General features: G+C 41.7%; 1 protein-coding gene and 1 non-coding gene across 7 annotated transcripts in view; both read right to left on the bottom strand.

The window, feature by feature from the left end:
• NFIB (nuclear factor I B) overlaps positions 1-23,720 on the bottom strand; it is a 281,489-nt gene that overhangs the window by 223,207 nt on the left and 34,562 nt on the right. The window lies entirely within an intron of this gene.
• On the bottom strand, positions 11,273-11,344 carry TRNAH-GUG (transfer RNA histidin (anticodon GUG)). The gene has a single exon. It is a non-coding gene; the product is annotated as a tRNA-His (tRNA).

Genomic DNA, 23,720 nt, shown 5'->3' with positions numbered 1-23,720 from the left:
TGCTAAAAAATGTATTCATGAACTTCAGATCGTATGACTAATTTTGATTTCATCATTTGATAGCTATACATCTTGCTGACTGAAGTAAAAACTACTCATTTTGACCAGATGATTTCTTTGTACTTAAACACACAGCCTGACTAAAAAGCAGGGGATGAAAAAGGAGAATGCAACAAATACTAATTTATGGGAAATGGCTGTATGTTTCTAACAGCTGAGGCCGGAGTCTCAAAAGTTTTCCTTACTGAAGACAGTGGATGTCCTTCTTAGGTCAAACACTATTCAGGCATCCAGACACAGGCTTCCCAGCTCTGGGCAAACTTTCTCCAGGTGTCTGTCCAGGGGTCAGTAAGGAAGCAAGACTATCTTGAAACTATTAAGATGAAAAAGGATTGTTTTTAAAGCAGGGCTCACATAGCTATGAAGACCAGCAGGGAATATTTAATTCCATTAAACCCATCTCTCAGCAAACAAGAAATAGGAAGGACAATATGGTGAAACAAACCAGTTCAATAGCTGGTGGATCAACCTTAAATCTTTTTCTAGAATTTACACTTTTGTCTCTCTCGAAGACTTCACCTTTCTTACAGTAGGCCTTCTAGAGCTCTTTTGTAATTATTTTTCAGTCAGGTTCAGTTCTTATGTAAAAAAAATTCAAACCAATATGCTAGTTTTCTTACTGTTGCTTTAGCTAAATGATTCAGACTTTTCTTTCTCAAGTGCAACAGTAAAACAGTAATTTACCCCATGTGGTTTTAATACAAATGCCTTCATGGTTATATCATAATGAAGTTTTCTTCTCTGTGCCAGTGCAAAGGTCACTACACCTTCTTGCCTTCAGCTGCATGGTGAATAATAGCAACAGTGCAGGTCCCAGAATAAAAACATCCTACTATTCCAGATTTTCCTAAGGAGTTTAGACAGACCTGCCACCCCCAAACAAATTAGTGATACAATTCTGGAGAGTGAAATGAGGTTTGCTGCTCATATCAGAGAACAGCAACAGCAACAACAACAACAACAACAACAACAACAACAAAATTATTATTCCAGGAGTCTGGAAGCACAAGATCTAAAGTGGGAACGCAGGGATCCACAAGAAATAAATTACCAGAAATAGTGCAGTGGCTATATTGTTGGCTCCATGCATAAGTCTCCAGTGCAAGAGGCATGTAGGCCCTGGTTTAGCAGCACAGAGGCATCAGTTATGTTAACATTACCAACCATGTTATACGAGAACATTTTTGCTGTATCAGCATGGAATATCAAAACTATGCTCAGTTCTCAAAGATTTTTAAGACCCTATGTTTTGGGATCCCTTTGGATGGAGGCTGCTTTGTGACAAAGAAGATATTCCTCTAAAAGGAGTATCACAAAGTGATACAAAGATGATACAAAGTGTCATCTTCTGAGTTGTATTTGGTACAAAGAAAACATATACAACATTTCTTTATAAAAGAGTGGAGGAAAAAGTGGTAAAACATTGAGCACATGAATGACTTTCACAAAGCTTTGTTATTTACCAGGTGTGTTTGAATCTAACTCAAAGAGCTGATTTTGCTTTTGTGAAATTCCAAATCAAGAGACACATCTATAAATTTTTAGAATAAAAAATCAGGAATTTAGAATTTAAGAGATATAAAACCAGAGAGAAATATTTTTTTAAAAAAGCAACATAAACCATTATTTAGATAGATACTTTTGGACATTTGGTAGTCTGGGGTTTGTGCTGAACTCTTGATGAAGAAGTGAAACCAGGCCCTACTCAGTAGTTTGAAAAGTAGTGCAGAAAATTGTAGGATTCAAACCTGAGCCAAAGCATAAAGTGGTACAAGTTGAAAGCTTCAAACATTGACCAAGTCCTCACAGGTGTTCCAGTGCAGCAAGTGACTACTGGAGCTTTACAAATAAGAAGCCATACAGTCTTATTTAGAGAGCAGGACATGCTTTCTTTTAAGAAACACCAAAGACGGAATATGAGAAAAGCTACAGAACTGCAGCATCAGACATTGTTTATGCAGTTATGTTTACACATCAGGCTCAGGAATCTCCCTGTCTGCCAAATTTTCCCCAATTACTACCCATCCTGCAATAATACCTTGTAAACTCAGAGCTGAATTTCCAGAGGTAAAATCATCCCACCTGTGAAATGAATTCCTGGCATTCTTTGCTAAAACACAACCAGCTATTTAAGCTTTCAGGAGGTCTCTTTACCACAGAAGATCTCCTTTCAAAGACTCTTCTTGACCAGAGCCCTTTGAAAGGATTTCAGAAGGGACCTATAAAAGTTTTAATATGCGCTGCACTCCTGTAAAGAGAATGAAAAACAGAATTAATTTGATTTGATGACTGGAGATTCAAAACAGCCACTGCTTTCTATCCTGCTCAACACCTGATATCAACATCAGACAGAATACAACCAACTCTGCTGCACTGCTGAAAAATGAAGGAAGTAGAACAGAAATCTATGTCACGTTCAGTTAATACTTCAGAAGTTTTTACAAGTCATTCTGTTCAGTGTTGCCTGTTAAACAACTAAGTGTCTCTCTCCATAGCTTAAAAACTCTAGCAGTTTTAACTCTAATCAACAGCTAATGTTAAAATAAAATAACAAGAAATAAATCTCTCCCCAAGCATTGTTGATGGGTATGTTATATTAGTTTCAGTGCCCACATGTGAATTAGGCATGTTGGGGATATGGAGATAGAGACCTCTAAGTCTTAAAAGGTTTTACGTTCTGTGGAGAATGGACTATGCATGAGAACAATGGCAGGCGTAAAAGGACACAGAAGAGCTGCAGAACATGTGCTCTCTTGTCCTCTCTCATTTTTAAAATAGTATTCTTCATTTCCCACCCGATCAGCTTGCTGCATAAAGGCAGAGAAAGCTGCTGAACTGAACACTTCTTTCTGGCCTTCAAATCGTTCTTAGAGAAAAAGAGCTTCAGAAACACATTTATGTAAATCTAGATCCTTGTTAATACTTTGAACATATTATTATTACACCATGGTGTGAGAGACTGAAGGAGTTAATATCTTAAACATTGTGGTGGGGCAAGTTTTGCATAATGGCAATGACCCCTGCCTAGCGAGGAACCACAGGTGAGAAGTTGGTCAGCAATAGGACATGGAGGCTGCCTGTGCAGTGAGGGAGGATGTGCAGTTCCCTGTTCTGACATGCTGAGCAGGGCAGCTCACCGTGTTTGGCCAAATGTCAAACAAGGGCCACACCTGCAGGGAGGGAGAAGGTACTCCCCAAATGGCCCCAAAGCCCACCGACCCATTTCCCAAAGGTTCTGGAAGCACAAACCACGCATGACAGCTAATTAGCCTAAGGAGTTCGAGTGCCTGCCTGAAGGAGGGGCAAGGAGATGATAGAAGGACACGAATTGAAGCCCCACATGTGCGCACCCCCTGGAACTGGACCCTCAGGCTGGTGGGACCAACGCTGGACCCAGAACCAGTGAAATATTTCTCTCTCCTCTCTCTCCTCCCCCCTCCCCCCCGTAATCCCTACACTTCATCCCTTTAGACATAAACCAAGTTGACCGAGTCTGGGACTAGGAGTGGATTCAGCTGCCCCTGGGATCCTCTCTGAGAAGGAGTCTACAAAGCAAGGGGTCTGCTCTGAACCTCGTGACTCAATGGGAGGGATCTCCTTATTTTCTTCCCTGAACTGATCCCCAAATAAGCAAGGCTTATAGTATATGTTTGGTGATGTATGGTTAGCACGTGTTACACAGTTTACTGATGTAGTTTCATGCCAATTCTTGTTGTGAGGGTATAAAAGTTGAGTTTTGTGAGTTAACGGATCCCTGGTGTTGTTTCACCTTAATCCTGACCTGGGAATTGGTGAACTTGAGTCATCATCATGAGAAATTGGGATGTCACATTTTAACTGGGGTCACGCGTAGGATTGCCTGAGTCAAGGAGGATCCGATGGGAATACCAACTATCCACCTGATGTACAGGTGGGGAAAGTTGGGAAGTGACTTCTCAGCCATTGGCTGGGAGATGTCCAAGCATTGGCAAGCCATGGCTGCCCGGGAAATGCTGGAGCTTGACAGCTTTCTTCCTTCTGAAAAACCAGAAGAATATAAAGCATGTCCCACCCCACCAGGGATGATATGGGCTCACAATAATAGTTGGCATGATCCTAAATCAGTGGCAGGAAGGATTAGAGTATTAGCAAAAGAGCAAAAACAGAGACCAGGAAAAGGAAAGGCAATGGTATGTAGAGTGTTGGGAGCCGCTCTAATGACAGTCCAACTGTATAGGAGTGTAAGCAAATCTGCTGCGGAAGAACACATAAAATCTCTCCAAGACTTAGTGAGGGAGCTGCAAAATCAATTGGTGGAAGAAAAGGCTAGATGAGTAAGAGCAGAGACAGTTAGATGTGGAACGCAAGGCAAATCACCAACTTTGTACTGACCTGTTTGGTTTACAAGATAGGGAGAAAATACTGTGTGAGGCGCTAAGGACCAGAGCGGAGCTAGTGACTCCAATTCTGAAAGTGAGGCTGGTTTTCCATCCCTAGCAAAGAGAGATGAACAAAAGTCCCCAAAACCCAAACCACTTTACCCATTAAAAGATTTGGAATATTGTAGGAAAACCTTACCTCTTAAGGAAAGTAAAGCAGTATTACACCCTTTGATAAAAACTGAGATAACAGATGCTGGGGAGGAAGATGAAGAGACTGTGGTAAACCAGATACTGTACTCAGCCTTGAACTTGTCTAAGTTCCTGGAAAAGTTTAGCCGCTTAGCGAAGGAGATTGAGACTGAATATGTGTGGAGGCTGTTGCTGACTGGGGGCGACCAAATCATGCTATCAGAGGACGAAGCCCAAGGATATTGGGGTCTGGGCGTATTTCTCATGGTACATGACCCTAGAGAACCTTGGTCACTGACAAAAAGGGTGGCTTATTGGGTGGGAGGTTTAGACCCTCTAGAAAGAGGAGATCCAATCAGCTCTGATACCCCCAATATTGATCACTTAACTGAAAGCATCCAAAAAACTGCCTGCCTCCAACTCATGCAACACGCAAGATTAATCCTGAGGAAACCATCCCCAATGCTATTGGTAGCCAATCCTGACTGAATGACCCTGCTTATAAGGGGCTTGCCAGACGCCCTAAAATTCTATGCAATTCAGTTGCATGACCGATTAAGGGACACCCTGACTCTGCAAGCAGGAAATCCTGCCAGGCCAAGAATGGGCAGAGCCCTAAGATGGGGGGAGGTTGCCCAGGAATTAATTAATTATGGAAGGAGAATGGGAGTAATCAGAGTAACCGGTAACCAATGGGCAGTGGTATGGAGAATAGAACCAAAAGAACAGCTCCTCCCCCCATTCCCCCCTCCCCTGAGAAATTGGAGTCAGGAGAAATTTATTATGGGCCAGAGGAATTGAGAGGGGAATTCCCCAGGATTTAATGGATGGGTTGCCCACCATGGTACTGGAGAAGTTTGTCCATGTGTGGAAGGGAAGGGGGGAAATACCCCCAAAAGCAGGACCACCTACTCAAGATATTACTAGGGCAGAACGTAAAGTGAGCCTGCAGAAAAACACTCCCTCAGCTCCAGAGGGAGATGTAATAAACCTGAAGTCAGGAAATGAGACACACTGACCCCAGTAAGTGAGCCAGAGGATGGTAGGTGGGTCTATATAAGGAGGCTCACAGAAGACAACAGAGGGGATTTAATGATTACTTTCCTTCTTGGTTCCCTTGAAACACCCGTCACCTTCTTAGTAGATACCGGGGCTCAAATGTCAGCACTTTGACAAGATGTTGCTGACCCCAGCAGGATAGCTGCTGACAAGAAACGAATATGGGTAACCAATGTAGACTCAAGAGGAAGAGAGTGGGTGTTTGGTCTCCCCACCGTGTCTATGTAGCTGTTATAGCCTGCACCTGAACTACCCCCTTCTAAGATTATCAGTGTCAAACCTTACCCGCTCCCCCTAGGGACAAGGGAAGGGATCACTTTGGTGATAGCTGAATTATGGGAGCAAGAGATAGTTGCCCCACACACTCACCTTATAATTCCCCAGTGTGGCCAGTCCGTAAACCCAATGGAAAGTGGCGATTGACTGTTGACTAACAGTGCCTGAATACCAACACGGTCCCCCTGACAGCTGCAGTGCCTAACATGGCTGAGCTAATTGCGACCACACAAGAACAAGCCCATCAAATTTTAGCAACTACTGATGTAAAAGGCATGTTCTCTATGGTCCCTTTGCAGGGAGCAGACAGAGATCGCTTTGCTTTTACATAGGAAGGCATGCAATTCACTTTTACGCATCTCCCCCAGGGATATTGGCACTCACCGACAATTGCTCATTATGCATTGGCTCAAGAGATCACCAAAATCACTCCTGCGGAAGGGGTTAAGGTATACCAGTATATTGATGATGTATTGATTGGCACTCTGATACCAAAGCAGAGGGACAGACCCAAGCAGTGATAATTGCTCGCCTAGAAAAATTAGGACTCCAAATTCTAGACAAAAAGATACAACTTCCATCTTCCGAAGTGAAGTTCCTGGGTATCTGGTGGAGGGGAGGAACAGTGTGCATTCCCTCCAAAACCTAAACTACCTTTGAACAGGTTAAAATGCCTGGAAATAAGAGGAAACATGCCCTAGGTTCGCTCGTATTCTAGAGAAAACATTCCTGATTTCTCTGTCATAGCCCAGACCCTCTATGACTTAACATGCAGAAGAGCTGCTTGGGACTGGACCCCCATATACGAGGAAGCTCTGAAGGTGTTAATCTTTGAGGCTGGGGTATATCAGACCTTAGGGCCAAGGCATCCGACAGATTCACTCCACATTGAGTGCAATTCACGGACTGTCCATACATATGTGGCAATGTGGACCACAGGGTCCAACCCAACCTATTGGCTTTTAATCACACAGTTTCAAAGATGCAGAAAAACAGCATGCAGTTTAGGGAAAAGGCCTCTTTGTAGTCAGCCTAGCTTTGCAGGAAGCTGAAAGAATCACACAACCGCAATCAATGCTCCTAAGAGGACCCTTTAAGGTGTTGAAACTGGTATTGGCCGGAACCTCCCATCCTATGGGGAGCTGTGCAGCGAGAAACAGTGAAGAAGTGGTATGCGCAATTAGATCACTATTGCCACACAAGGCAGGCAGAGGAGGAAGAACCCAAAGTACTCCACACACATGATGCACCCTCTGACCACCCAGACACAGACCCCACCCCCATGCATCAAGCCTGCTCCCTCATCCGAGCCCCTTAGCCTTAAAAATGTATGGTTCACTGACACATCCTCTAGGAGAGAGGGAAAGGTGTGGAAATATTGAGCAGTAGCCCTACACATTGATTCATGGGACCGAGTTGTGATAGAAGGGGAAGAAAGTTCTCAAGTAGGGGAGTTGATTGCTGTGTGGAGTGTATTTACCAAGGAAGCCAAGACTAAAGATTCAGTGTTTGTTTATAGAGATTCATATGCTGTCTTCAAGGGAGGTACTGAATGGCTCCTGTCTTAGGAACAAAATCAATGGGAGGTCAATCAGATACCAGTACGGCAACAAGAGAAATGGTTGGAACCCAAGTAGTGCTTGTAATTTTACTGGGGAAAAATGCTATTGGGAATCTTGAAGCATATGGAATTTTTTCTTAGGAGATACCAATTTGTCCTGCAAAATACAATGTAGCCAATGTCCAACTGAACACATTCTGCATTTGGAGAACTTAACACCAAAGTTCAAGAAGTGTTGAAAATGATCCTTCAAAACAGATTGACTTTGGATATGTTATTGTTAAAAGAACATGGGTTATGTGGGATATTGAATCTAACTGACAGGAAATGTTGTATCACCACCCATAATGCCTCCACTTCAATCGAAGAAGCCCAAGCCAAGATGAGAGAAGTTACAGATGACTGCAGAACTTCTCCAAGTGATGCAACCAAGACACTGGTTTGATGGAGGATTGTTGCTGACCTCTCTCCTAACGACCTTGGGACTTACGGGGTGGGGAAAATGGCTTGTTAGCATTGGACTCATGTTGTTATGTGGATTTTTGTTCTTAATGCTTAGCTGTGCAATTATGTGATGTATGACTACTCTGCTTGATTTCCTCTACTTCTGCTCTTTTCTCTCCCTCTGTCTGATGTGTGAAGATTACTACTGTGGTAAAAGAAGATCTCTGCAACTCAGTCCAGTTGAATGTTTGAGCCATGGGGTGATGTGAGATACTGAAGGAGTTAATGTCTCAAACATTGTGGTGGGGCAAGTTCTGCATAACAATGAACTCTGCATAACAACAAACCTCAGGTGAGAAGTTGGTCAGGAACAGGACAGGGAGGCCATGCTGTGCCGGAGGATGCGCAGTTCCCTGTTCTGACATGCTGAGCAGGACAGCTCACCGTGTTTGGCCAAATGTCAAACAAGGGCCACACCTGCAGGGAGGGAGAAGGTACTCCCCAAATGGCCCCAAAGCCCACCGACCCATTTCCCAAAGGTTCTGGAAGCACAAACCACGCATGACAGCTAATTAGCCTAAGGAGTTCGAGTGCCTGCCTGAAGGAGGGGCAAGGAGATGATAGAAGGACACGAATTGAAGCCCCACATGTGCGCACCCCCTGGAACTGGACCCTCAGGCTGGTGGGACCAACGCTGGACCCAGAACCAGTGAAATATTTCTCTCTCCTCTCTCTCCTCCCCCCTCCCCCCCGTAATCCCTACACTTCATCCCTTTAGACATAAACCAAGTTGACCGAGTCTGGGACTAGGAGTGGATTCAGCTGCCCCTGGGATCCTCTCTGAGAAGGAGTCTACAAAGCAAGGGGTCTGCTCTGAACCTCGTGACTCAATGGGAGGGATCTCCTTATTTTCTTCCCTGAACTGATCCCCAAATAAGCAAGGCTTATAGTATATGTTTGGTGATGTATGGTTAGCACGTGTTACACAGTTTACTGATGTAGTTTCATGCCAATTCTTGTTGTGAGGGTATAAAAGTTGAGTTTTGTGAGTTAACGGATCCCTGGTGTTGTTTCACCTTAATCCTGACCTGGGAATTGGTGAACTTGAGTCATCATCATGAGAAATTGGGATATGACACATGGCTTCCAACTGGAAAAGTGTTATCTGGACATGTCTGCTAGAAATGAATACCCACATATTTCAGAAATGTACAGGCAATTCTTTGTACAATTCAAAGTAAAAATCAGTTCCAGGATTATATCTGTGTGTTTCCTATTCTGCAATCCTGTTATCCTTGGAAACTGTTTTGTACTAAAGTTTTTGTTTTCTTTTTCCCTAATGAGAATGGAAAATTGATAAATATTTTCTCAGGAAATAGAATGCTGGGAGCCACCTGCACTTGTATGTTTATATTCCAAAATGGAGTTGCATTTTAATTTTGATTCTCTTCTAGGGAGAACAAATAACTGCAGGGGGTATTGGTAAGAAAGGTCTGATTATCTGCCTACACCATTCTTGTTCTCAGTTTACAGTGCTAGCATTAGGCTAGCAATACAGATATTGTTATCCTAAATAAACTAAAGCAAACAGAATGACCACTGTTTCCAGGTAAGTCTTCATAAAATAAAAAAAGGACATTTTGAATTTGTCTAGTGTCCTGTCAAAACTCTTAAAAATAATCATATTACTATAACTAATACAAGGTTTCTACACTTTAGCTACAGATGAACACTGGATATAGAGAAGTCAGTTCCAAGGAGACTGAGGTCAAGCAGGGGTGAGCCTTAAGTGTTTCAGCAGCCCCAGGATGATGCATGAGTAGAGCAGAATTCCTGGCATTGCAATTTTTTTATTTCTTTTCTAGAACTTCATTCACTAGGATGCTTTAAAGAATATATGCACCTGTGATGAGTTAATCTGGTATTTCTGGAGTTTATAAAATCTAACACAGCAGATGACATTTCTGAGATAACTACAGCAGGAACAGTGTATGAAAGATCATCCTGGTCTCTTTTATGCTAGTGCCTGTTTCTAAATTGCTTTCTTTTGGGAAATCAGTCACATCTGTCTCATCAATTAGACCAAGAAGTCAAGAGCTAATTGCTCTGATAGGCTCCTAAAAGGCTGAGTGATATTTAGACAGGAAATCTGAGGCCAATCAGAGGAAAACCCAAAGATACTTTAAGAAACACAACAGAAAGAGCACTCGTGAACCTGAAGGAGGTGATAAGATGCCAGGGGTCACTAGCCTACTACACCGAAATTGGGACACCTAAGCCTACAGCGTCCAGAGGTCAGCTGTCCTCCCAGGTTTCTAGGCATATGGGGCTTAGGTTTTTCCTGACATCAGTGGAAAGAAAGTTTTGTTTCACTTCCTTGCTGGGTAGGAGGGAAAGGAAAGTTCCTGCTGCTTTGCAGAGAGAAAGGCACCTGTCATTCACACTCTGCAAGAGCTGGACCTATTGCATGAAGCTTCAATCTGTCTGAGCCTGGTGGAGTTGTAATCTGTTTTGTAGCGGACTAATGTCCCATCAGATGCAACAGTGAGAGAAAAACAGCGCTTGCTCTTAAATTAACTCCTTATCAAATTAAAGAACCAACTACCAGAAACTCTATTCAGTGGCATCCAAATAATCTGATGAACTCCATAATAATGATCTTTTATTAATATAGTTGTTACCAGCTATGTCATTTTGTTGTTAATTTATCATTTATTGCACAAATTGCCATTAGTTACCGTAACTAATTTATAAAATCAACATGGTCATTTTAGAAGTCTTCATTCTGAGAATCTAAGCTCATAATGAGGCAGGACAGTGAAGTTAGACGCCGTTCCTACCACAAAACCGAAGAGAATCACTGGACTTACTGCCAAGTGATGGTTCCTCTTGTCTGTCACCCGAAAAGACCTTCTGCTAGCAGCAGTTCAGGCCTAGGTAAGCAGGATTTCCACATCTGCCACTGTCGTATTTCCAAGCAATTCAGGCTGATTGCTCTATTACCATGAAAAACTAGGAAAGATCAAAACCAAACAGACTCCGTGGCTCAGCCCAGATCTTAAGTAGCTGTAATGAGTAAAAATTACATGCTCAGTATACCACTGTGTTTATCACAATATCCATAAACACCTAAATAAAAAAAAAAAATCTCACTTGTCAACAGGATTACTGAACTAATGCTTATGGCACATACTCTTTTAGCAAAACATTCTTGTAAAAGTTACAGAGCTTCTAATTGCTTTCTCATCTTAGTCTTAGACATAACTAATTATTTTTGCTATGCAATCTGTAAATGCATCTCTTCAAAAGATGCACCTTTCACTGCCGTGACTCGGATTTGAACCGAGGTTGCTGCGGCCACAACGCAGAGTACTAACCACTATACGATCACGGCAAGCTATCAGAAAACTCGAAATTAAAGCAACTTTTTTCTCCAGTGCTCTCCAAAATTTTATACAAATGGTGCCACCTACAGTTTACACTGAGTTTTAGCAGCAGTTGGTGCTAAACGTTCTTAGAATTACATGTTGCTGTCTTCTCAAAATTGCCTCCAGACTTACTTTTCCTTTCTCTTAATAATCCATGCTTATCAGGATTGCCTAAAAACAGGCTCAGGAGAGTTACAATAAACCTTCTGCTGTCCCCCAAATCTTTTCAGAGACAACGGTTTTTTTCCTATTTTATCAGTGATGGGGAAGGCAAAGTCATGACAGCAGAAAAGTCTGGCAGTGGCTGTAGAGACAGATTTAGGCAAATGAACAAAATCTACAAACAAAATTGAAAACTGCAATTGCTGAGTTGAACCAGATATGATTCATTCTAATGTGATTGCTTGTATTGGTGGATGCCCTCTTCCTTACCTCTGCAATAAGCACAGAACACAAACCCCACTTTTCCCAGAATTTGCATTATCTATTGTGCAAGGAGATGGTCAAATACTACAGATGAAGTCTGAGGGGAGTGAGCACTTTTAGCTTCTATCAACTAAGACCATCAATTAATGTTATACTGAGGCAACTGCTGAGAAGCACCTGCACTTTGTCAGGCGTTCAGACACAAAAAGACTGTAAACAACATTCAAACAGGCACAACAGCAAAAAATTGTTAGTTCTCTCAAATAAGAGCTTCAACAGAAATCAAGCTGTGCAACATCAAGAAAGATTATCATAGGGAAGGAGAACAATGCGGCGAGCACTGGGACACTCAAGCCCTGCTCTGAAAATGCAGCCTGTTTTCCTCATGCTCGCCCTCCACCCAGTTGTATTCATTATTTAATTAAAAACCTTGCTTGGTTGATCACAGCAATACCACCACTGCAGTGGTACAGTGCCACACCGAGTCTCTGAAGAATGAGGAAGACATACAAAGAGACTTACTAGGTCATCGTACACAAGACGTTTAAAATGTCTTCAGCGTGTCTTCAACATGCTGAGTTGTAGACTTACTCTGGATGAAGGTCTGCACAGTGGGGACTAATCCAAAAGCAGACCGTGCAAAAGAAACACCAGGCTGGGACTTTAAAAGGCAAACTTACTAAGCAGACTCTGCATTGCCTCAGTGCTGAATCGCACTGCCCCTGCCTTAGGGAAAAGCACAGGTCCCTCCTGCAAGTGCAAGGAGGGGTCCTCCCTGCCGCTGGAGCCACAGGAGGGAAGGAGAAAGTATCTCTCTTGCTCTCTTTCTGATGGTTGCTGGGGGCACGTGGAGAAAAAGGGTGCTTTAATGGTGGTTCAGACTGCTGAACCTGAGGGGTTAGTGCGTCCAGAATAGCATTTTGCTCAAGGGTCGGTGTACCCCTCCACAGGGCAGGAACTGCTTCCCTGATCTCCAGTCCTGCCAGGCACAGCCTAGTCCTGTGTTAAGGGACGGCGTTACTGTCACAACCTTGAAAGAAAGAAAACCAGGACCAGGAGTGGTACACATTTGACATAAAACTAATCCCTCAATTTAGGTTTGCTGTTGCCTCATAAAGCCATTACACTTAGCAGAAATTAAGCATAGCTGTGTAAATAAGCAAGAACAAAAAAATAAAGACTCTCCCTATCTTCCCCTTCTAGCCTTGTCCTTCAGTTCTGTCATGGTTTAACCCCAGCCAGCAACTAAGCACCACGCAGCTGCTCACTCACTCCCCCCCATCCAGTGGGATGGGGGGAGAAAATCAGGAAAAAGAAGTAAAACTCGTGGGTTGAGATAAGAACGGTTTAATAGAACAGAAAAGAAGAAACTAATAATGATAATGATAACACTAATAAAATGACAACAGCAATAATGAAAGGATTGGAATGTACAAATGATGCGCAGGGCAATCGCTCACCACCCACCGACCGACACCCAGCCAGTCCCGGAGCGGCGATTCCCTGCCCCCACTTCCCAGTTCCTATACTGGATGGGACGTCCCATGGTGTGGAATACACCGTTGGCCAGTTTGGGTCAGGTGCCCTGGCTGTGTCCTGTGCCAACTTCTTGTGCCCTGGCTGGGCATGAGAAGCTGAAAAATCCTTCACTATAGTCTAAACACTACTGAGCAACAACTGAAAATATCAGTGTGTTAGCAACATTTGTCTCATACTGAACTCAAAACATAGCACTGTACCAGCTACTAGGAAGACAGTTAACTCTATCCCAGCTGAAACCAGGACAAGTTCTCATGCCACAGCTCTCTGGAAATCAGGTGTCAGGAGAGTAAGGTGGTGAATCTTCTGGCAAGGTAAAAGGACTGGAAAAAGCAATCCCTTCTAGCACAGCTTGTGCATTATGCTGTGAATGTTACCTGTAAAGCCATCACATACATGTTGTCAGCTGTAAGAAGTCACAGTATGAGAAGGCCTTTTTCCCTTTCCCTCACTAGCCTCCAGGCCCTTTGAATCCTAAAGAAATCCTGGAAGAGGTGTACAGTGATTGCCATTTCTGAGCAAAAGCTTAGGTGTGCCAAGTCCTATGATACTCCCCAGTACTCCAAAGACCTTGATTAAACAGGACAAAGAATCTGGGCACCAGTATTTAGCAGCCACTATCAGGACAGTGTATCAAGTGTTCTTCATTACCATAAATTTCTTCTTCTTTTTTCTTTCTTTCTTTTGGCTCAGAAAGAAGGGTGGTAGATAAGGGCTGAAATCAGCTCAAAAGGTCTTAACAGTGAACAGGACAGTACCATCACCTAGTCACCTGCATGTAAGCGTGAGTGCATTTGGAAGGTGGCGTTGGTCAGCATCATGCACGTGTGGGCAGGTGGAACAGACCTGGAACAAAAATGATTTGGTAGTAACTTCTCTGACATTTATTATTGTAGACCCATGGAAGTAGAGCTCTTAGAATATTTACTTAATTTCTATACTTAGGACCTTAAATAACCTTAGTGTTGTTTTTTTTTTAATTTTGGATCTTGTTATTACTGGTTACCTGTCCTGAAGTAACAACAGCAACTTCAGTTTTGTTTGAGTTCCTCAGAACATCCAGATTTCCCCTAAAGACAGAAGTCTAGTAAATATTACAGATACAGGTTTCTGTCCATGGTATCCCCCTTCAAAGTAAAGGGGTTAAGTTAAAATTACCACAGGAATCCTTGAGGTGCTTTATAGCATGATACTCAGGGGATGAAGGAGATTTTAAATTTGGTTTGTCTCACAAATCATCAATTAAATACTTGCGGTGGTGATGAGACAGGTTCCTTGCAAGTTCTGGAACCTGTATTATTCTACTATACAGTGTCACCTTCCATAGCAGTCATAGGGTGCCTTATTTTCACAGTGAAATAGATCCCTATAAAAAATTTTCATGTGATTGTTTTAAATCTGGGTCTCAGAGAAACAAAAAAGCACTTCTAGTTCCATCTTGTTGTACAGATTTTAGAATATTGTCTAATGTATTTTTTGCTAAGTTGGAGTCACTTGATATGCTGCTTTTATTTCAGAGCAATATACACATGAGAATAAAATACAGGTTATAATAGATAAATGTCATCAGTCACATCCATAAACCTTTGGAGCTTAAGATCAGTACACAAATCTTTGAGATGATATAACAAGCATAACCACTGGGTAACAGATGATCATTTCATTAATTGTACAACACTAGTACTACTTTCCAACCAGACTCTATGCATCTTGCCATTGTTTGCATTTATTTTTTTTTATATAATTTCTATTAGTAAAATGTTATTACTGTTTCTTGATTTTCCCCAGAAGAAGGTTAGTGCACATGAGAATGCCTTGTGAAGTATTTGCACAGTTGTGTGATTCTCCGTCCTGAGCGCAGCCTTGCTATCTTCACTTGGACTCAGAAAACAGCTATGAAATTTCTACCCACATAACTGAGAAGGCATTCTATATATTTGCAGCTTCCTTTTTTTTAATTAAATTGTTGTTTGTCTTTTTTGTATAAAAATAATTATCTTTCAAAACAATGACTTTTTCTGTTAAGGTATTGGTTTTGGACAGGACATTTCTCAAGTTCAAGATTGAACGTCTGTTCAAAAGAAAAAAGAGTAATCAGAAGACACCCCTGCAGACCCATGCCAAACAGCCAACAGGTACATGGGCAGGTCTGGAAGAAGGAGGACTTGAAGTGTATACAAATAGCATTTCTCTCTCTCTCACTCTCATTTACCAAGGGGATTCTTTACTTATCAGATTATTAATTAATGTAAGGTGAATCTCTCCTAGTGTCTCTAGTCTGAACTCTTCTATTCATTTACTGTTAGTATAAGCAAGCATTTATTGGGACTAGCCTCCACGCTACTCACCTGTGTTTTAGTTGAGTGCCCCCAGCATCAGGCCATGGAGTTTATGCTTTTTGCTGCTTTAGTGAATTAGCTGTGCAAGGGTAACACTTGATAGAAAAACTTGAGACAGGCATGCCATCTCTATACCCATAGTCAAGTAGCCCAAGACATCCACTTAGAAACAGGACACCCTGATCAGGTCTCTCCTCTGCCTACTTCTACTACATATTTGGGTTTCTCAGTCTGTTTAATGCCTGCCTCTGCCAGAAAGGGTTTGTTTCTTCTAATCTTAAATATTGGAGATATACCACCTCTATTTAATTTTGAGTGACAGTCTTAATCTCAATGACTCTCAGAGTAACTTAATGCAGTTCAAATGTCTACTCTGACCACATGATAGAGAAGACTTGGGTGCTAGGTCAAAGCCCCAAACTGGCTAAATACACTCTTTAAACTACTTGGTTTAAATTGTTACTAGTTTGCAGTGTGATCTTGAATAAGCATTTTTAAATGATTATTGCCATTTGTACACTAGGCACTTTGTCATAGCAAAACATTTTGGGACGTACAAATGAAAAAGCCTCTTTTAGTACTGTTTTTTACTTTTAGAAAAAGAATTTGACTGGCATTTTCTGTGTTTAGTGTTTTGCTTATGGATGTTTTCAGGCAAGAAAGCTCATCCCTCCCCACATGTACATGGATGATTTGTCGCAGTAAAATTAAAACAGAATTTATTACAGGTTGACAAAATCTGGCTTCAGGCTCTTTGCTATTAAAAATATAAAGGATTAAAGACTTTTTGATGCAGTAATAATAAGGACTTCAAGGAAAGTTAGCATTCGTAGGAGACACAATCATCACTTAGATCAGAGAAGCTGCTTTGAAGAAATAATGCACAACTGGAGTTCTGACATTGTCTAGACAGCAACTCCCAACGCCCTTGTAGGGGAAGGTGAATGCCATGGTATATCCGCTTGTTAGTTTTCATTGCAGAGGTAACTTACCCAATATTTACAGTTCCCATCCTCTCTGATTGTATTTTTAATGAACAGGAAAGAAGGGGAGAGATGAAGTTACATTTAAGTATTGCAAACCGCTCAGGCCAGCATCTGGAGGCCTCCTCTGCTCCTTTGGACTGGTGCCATTGTTTGCACAGTCTAAAGTCCTGGTGTGATGTACGTAGACAATTCTGATTAGGCAGTATTTTACAATTGCAAGGCATAGGGTTTTTTATCGCTACACACATGCAGGGCATTCAGCCTCTGCTGAAATGATTGCTGACTGCCTTTGGTTCAGTGTCATCATCACTCTGTGTGGGCATACCAGCCGCGTGGACTGAGAGACCCTTGACTTCCCAAAAGCAGGGTGTGCTCCCCTTCTCTGACCTGCAAGGAACACTCCCCTCCTGCTCATGTGCACGAGCCTTTCGGAGCCCTTTTTATTGCATGAGTCACTCAGCAGATCTACCACTGCCTGCCTTGCAGGGGCAGATTTCACCAGAGTCCGGCTTTCACCTCTCAATAAATAGTGAACACGAAAGCTATCAAAGGGTGTACGGGGAGGGTGAGGGAATGTCATACATAGATCCAGGAAAGGGTGAACCTACTCCTCTTTCTGCTTGAAGAGCTGTCATTTTATTGAGCCTTTGGCACAGAGTACACTGAGGCAGCTTAGACTTTCACCATAACAGGATTACTCTGTTGGGTATGTGTTTGCCGTTTGGCTACATTATCTTTCTCAGGCAGATTCTGCACTGAAGTTCACTTTAATCTGTGTATAGATGGAAAATACAATTAATGCCCATTAGAAGTAAAGCCTGGGCTGGAACGGCTCTTTTGCAATTCCTTAGACAGCTCTGCCAACAGCAAGCATTTTTTTCTCTTCTTCTGTTAATATTATTTCTATTAGTATTGCAACAACTCTTATTTTCTGTGTGATCTCCTACACAAAGATTCCTAGTCAAGAAAAGTCACCTTGGGATTCCTATTTTCTTTGAATTCAAATGCATCCAACATCACAGAACTTTCCTTCATGAACAAATTACTCTTTATCCTAAGGAATTTATTATTCTTTTCTATTGTTCTTTTCCTTCTCTGCAGCTTTCAAGTTTCTTTCTGGTAGCCAGAGGCCTAGAGTGAATGAAGTACTTCAGGCATTTTTCTGCCAGAACTCTCTATCCACTTACAGGAAAAGCAAAATCTCAAAGCTAGCATGGCCACCTCTGCAACCATGTATATTTAGATATAGACATTTATAGCACAAAGGGAGCAAGTGACACAGTTAAAATCTTCAAAGTTACAGCATCCCATACCGTCAGCATTACTTATATCCAATCACAGTTGTGTAATAGGTCTTACAACACAACTCCTGTGTCAATGAAGAGAAAATTGTAGTCAGCTGGCATTTACCCCGCTTTGCACAAACTTCAGCCAGTGGAGCACTCAGATCAACACCCAAACAAGATGCATCTATACTCCCAAACTGAAAACTTCCAAAGTCTATATAGTAAATGTAATTTCCTACCCTGTTATGCGATGTTTCTGGTATACAGCCCAAACCTGCACTGGCATTTCATTCTGCCAGTTTGTGGTACAAGTGAACGTCATCTGTTGTTCCTTTATTTTGTAACTTTTATCCTCTTGCACAATTCTCCATCTCACTGAATATTCACGCAGATTATATTCCTACAGCTGAAGATGCTTATGGGTGGGATTTGTTTCTGAAATGATTCTTGGTCTTTAAAATTTTTGCATATTATTCCAGTAAAACATGGAAATCAAATTGGATAATCAAAATGAGCATTGAGGCTTACCTAAAGTGGCCTGTGCCTCCAAAAGTAGACTCAGAATAGGAAAGGTCTTAGGATGTTTTGTTACTGTCAAACACATGTTCTTCTTAACTATAAACAGCACGTAAGCACAACTTCCCATTTAACACTCTGCTGTCAGTGAATTAGTGAGGCGTATGCAAAAGAAGGATTTTGTATACATAATGTTCCTCATATATATTTTTTTTTTTTTTACTTTAACACAACAATACAATTTCACATAAAGCCAGGAGACTACCATGTATATCCAACCAGCTGCAAAGCATTTAACTGGGAGGATGGCTGATAGGCAGTTTTGTAGTTTGTTCAGCCCCATGCTCTCTCTCTTCCGATGAAGAAAAAGAGGAAATAACTTTTTAAAAGCCAGTCCTTCCCACTATGCTGCATTTTAACTTGTTCTTGGTGCTTGTTTCAGCTTTCTATGCGGTAGCATTTTCTGTGTGCTTACTGTTGCATGGTAAGTCTGCAGGAAACACCCTTTTGCAAAGAGATAAACCACATGTCATCTTCAGCTCAGTGACTTGTAAACATTGAAAGATAACTAAAACTCCTTACAAGAAGATAGTAATGAGCAAGGCAGTCAAACTAACAAAACTGAGCTAGGGTCTGATAACTTTTTAACATGTTAACTGTTGTTAGACCAAACATGTCTTGATAGCAGTTTTCAGCTACACATTCGTTAACAAAGCAGGTATTTGATCAGTTTATGTTGATTGGGAGTGCTTTCTAGAAGCACCAAAAAAAATCATTAAGGAGATAAAACATTAGCTTTGATGTACTCCTGTGAGAGCAAAACTGACACAGTTCATACCCTCCTGTCAGTCTGGGAGGTCATGCCTTTGGCTTTTAAATCCCAGGAGCTATTCCAGGGACAAGCTTCGCAAGCTTTGAGATGTGATGATCATTACAGCTCTTATCTCTCCCCTCCCCATCAAAGGAGGCTGAGCATTATCCTCCACACACCTTTCTGGTCGAGCAATTTGCCCCGTGTTTCCACAAGTGGAAGGGACGAAGCCACAGGGTGATGCAGCTTCATCTGCAGGCAGTTGTAAATCTTACCTTGCCAGAATTTCAGGGCATCATCAGTGCGGAGGATCAGCACATGGCACCCCCAGGACTTGAGCATATATCTATCTCATAAATCTTTCTGTTATTATAACCAGAACTGCTTTTTATTTCTTCCGCCATGAGCAAATCTGTGCCTTTTGTGAGGGGGTAGGATACAGTGGGCCACAGGATAGCACTGAAGTAAATTATCCTGCAATCTGTATGGGGGTATCGCCAGCCTGAATTTACAAGCTCAGTTGGATTTTAGCTTGTAGTGCCACACAATCCAGCTACCCCGGATGGAAAGTAGCACTGATTGTGTGTCAGTGGGTGCTGCCTGCAATGCAAGGCAGAGCTGGGAGCAGCACAAAAGGCAGCCTGCAGGTCCAGTCACATCATCAGCAAATAACTGCTGGTTCTGCTATGAGCCACTGTGAAAGTGAATGTAATAATGTTATAGCAAAAGAGAGGAAGCAACAAAACTGAAGGCTGGCTAAGGAGAGAAGACCAAAGAGTCATCAAGGGCAAATTCAGGTAAGTAAATAAGTTGTCAGAAATGAAAGCCTAAGTCAAGCACGATTCCCATTCAAGAAACTGAAATGTAGCGTGACGCTTTTTTTCAGTGAAGACAGGGAGAGGATGTCCCCACTTTTCAGATTCGCCCCTTTGGTTAGACAATATCTATCCTTTAGATTGCAAATTCTTTATCATTGCTGTGCATTGCCATAGGGGCATTCACCTTAAACCTACAGAAAATACACATTTTCTGAAGTTATGAAACAAGCTAATTCCTAAGGTTCAATTTTGTTGATGAAATTCAGCTCCTGTTGCTGTCAAGGAGTATGGAATAGTTGCCCTGATTCCACTGCCTTTTCCACGTCTCAGGGAATGTGAATTCATGCATTACTACTCTCTCTCTAGTCTTCCCTCTCCCCATGACTCTCTCTTTCCCCATTAGCCTAATTATTTTATGTATTTATTTCATCCTGTAAACCACTACAAGTTCAGAGGATTACTCAAAATGAGGTGGTCTGTAAGGAAGCATGTTCGCGTTATTGTATCAATTTACCTCATTTCATCATTGCAGCAGATTTTGACAGAGTTCATTTACTCATGCATATGTATCCAAATGGGACAGATGGGTGTAGGATTTGTGCAGGAGTTTGTTGTGACACAGCTGAGGAACATGATGTTAGCCCAGGTCCTGTACCAGGCCCTAGCAAATACATGAACAAAAGGGTGCTGAAAACAGGATAAAAAGAGCTTCTTTTTTTTTTGTTGAAACCCTGATCAATAATTATGTGAATTGCTAGGATAGATGGATGAAATTTATCTTGGTCTGACTATGATCAACTTGTCTGGATCTCAGGTCATGTGTCCATGATATGCAGCTGCGTAATCGTCATGGCTGGATGAACACCATGGCTATAGGCTGCAAAGCATCTGTGTGCTGTGAATGCACTCAGGCTGTTCAAATTAGCCCCGAAATGTAGATGCCTGACTTTGGTATGGTGGATCAGTATTTGCCTCCTCCTATAGCCAATGCAAACAAGCTGAGGCCTCAACTCTGCGTTGCATGCTGTGGCTAACTTGAGAAAACTGTGTTTGGCTTCCAAGCTAGATCCTAAGCAAGATTTCATTGCTGGGTGATCCAGCGGCACTCCGGTCCAGCACTGTATCTCCAGAACCACAAGTCAACAGCGATGCTGTGGTCTGTGTACCATGGCATTGCCAAGGACAGGCACAGAGGCAGCTGCTTCTGGTTACCTTCACCTCCAGCAGCTCAGCATCCTAACAGAAATGGGGTTAAAAAACTAGAGAACAGGTTCTCAAGCCCTGTAGCAATACAGAACTCTTTGACTTTTTGTCTTACTTAAATATGAAAGTCGTGTTGTTTTCAGCTACAGCAGAGGTCCCTTACTGACTTCTGCTTAATAAATGAGAACTTCAGAGAGGGGAAGAAGAAAACATACTGTTCATTCGCTGGGCAGACTGTGCCTCTCCAACAGAGTTGATTTCTTTTTACTATAGCCTGCAAAGTTATTTCCTGTTTCACCTCCTCCATTACAGCAGTGTGTATAATAGTGGTGAGTTCACAATCTTCTCCAGGGTTCTGGGTGCCATTTTTGTAGCAAGGAAAGATGATGAGTCAGCATCACAGAAACTGCCAAAGAACCATCAGGAAGTGAGCACCATCAAGATAAACCCAAAGCAAGTCATTGCACTTTTAATCAGATTTTTCATACCTTTTTTTTTTTTATATTTCACCCGAAGTTGTACTCCCTAGAAGATTCCTATATGTATGCAAAGGTAATCCATCATGAAGGAGTTTAAATTCATTTTAGATGGCCATAACACACACCACTTTTTTAAACACATACTGCATTACTACAGGGAACCTGACCACTAGCAAAGTGTGAGCACTCACATAGTTATTCAGACCATTATGGAGGAGTTAGGCAACTCTTTTCGGAAACAGCCAGGTTTCCTGGTTTTGGCTGGGGTAGAGTTAATTTTCCTTCTAGTAGCTGATACAGTGTTAGGTTTTTGATTTAGTGTGAGAAGTTGCTAACACACTGATGTTTTCAGCTGTTGCTGAGCAGTGTGTATACTAAGTCAAGGATTCTTCAGCTTCTCATGCCCAGCCAGCAAGAAAGCTGGAGGGTCACAAGAAGTTGGGAGGGGACACAGCCAGGGCAGCTGACCCAAACTGGCCAAAGGGGTATCCCATACCGTGTGACGTCATGCCCAGTACATAAACTGGGAGGAGTTGGCTGGGGGTGGGGGGGGGGGGGGGGGGAATCGCTGCTTGGAAACTAAGTCCCTTCTGTATATTCCAACTCTATTATTATGTTTATGTTTATTATTATGCCTATTATTTTCTTTCCTTCTGTCCTATTAAACTGTTCTTATCTCAGCCCATGAGTTTTAGTTTCTTTTTCCCAATTCTCTCCCCCATCCCACTGGGTTGGGGGGAGTGAGTGAGCAGCTGTGTGGTGCTTAGTTGCTGGCTGGGGTTAAACCACGACACCAGGCATTCAAAAAACCTCACCAAATTATATCCCACAAATCACAGGAATGGTTCTGAAATTCAGTTACTATTTTTGTTATTTGTATTAAATATTTTATAAAATAGTATTTAAGTAAGATTTCAAGGTTACTCATATTCATTTTCTTCTCCTATTTCTGTTATAGGTGTGGAGGCAAAAGACATTTGGAAAATAAATCTACAGTGGCCTGGGTTACATACAGAATTAAATTGTGCCATAAATCAGTCCCCCAAAATAGCAATTTTTACTTTCAGTATTTATATTTTATTTAGTAAGGTATCAGACAATAATTCTTTTCACTTAACACAAGGATTGGGTTTTTTTGCTCCCTACATAATTTGGACTGCTGTGCAGATGAAAAATAAAATACACAGCTTGCGGAATTATTAAAAATGCTAGTTACCATGCCAAGGAATGACTGAATAAAATTTTTTTGAGTTTCTTATTATTCTTGCCATGCTTTACTGACTAAAGTAAAAACCACAGTTTTCAGTTCTAAAAGATAGTGTCTGTGTGCTCGTTAAAACATCTTATGTTATTTCTGTTCACAGAGTGTCAGGTTCTCATATCTGAGCTTCCCCATCTCCCAAAAAGCCATCAAAATTTATTTTCACATAACATATCCTGGAGGTTTACTCATGCGACATTCAACTTTGAACATTCCAGCTAGTTTTTAATGTTGTTTGAAGATCAAACAAGGTTTAACCAATCAGTACTAGATCTAGAAGATTTATCTGCCACCACACTATGCTGTTCCTTTAATACCTTTCAGCAACATAAGTGCTTACATCCTAATAGGTTTTTAGCTTAAGATCTAATCATCCACTCTTGAATTAAGATGCTTGAATGAAGCCAACTCATTTGGAACTAAGCACTTTAATGTCAACAGAGACATATGGTATTGAGACTGAATTACAAAGGATCTCTTCTGAGCCATCTATTACGGAAGCAAGACTAAGACTCCAGCATTATTATTAGTTTACTCATTTATTTGCTAGCAAATAATTGAGAGTAAGATCTTCTTAAGAAAGTGGAAATGGTCTAATAATTGCAATCTGGTGGTATAGTACATTCCCGTGTGCACTGATTAAATCTCCCCCATCCGTACTTTATGGCTCTATGATCA

This window comes from Accipiter gentilis, chromosome Z (assembly GCF_929443795.1).
Source record: "Accipiter gentilis chromosome Z, bAccGen1.1, whole genome shotgun sequence".
NCBI classification, from domain to species: Eukaryota; Metazoa; Chordata; class Aves; order Accipitriformes; family Accipitridae; genus Astur; species Astur gentilis.
This window is presented reverse-complemented; position numbering and strand designations above follow the sequence as displayed.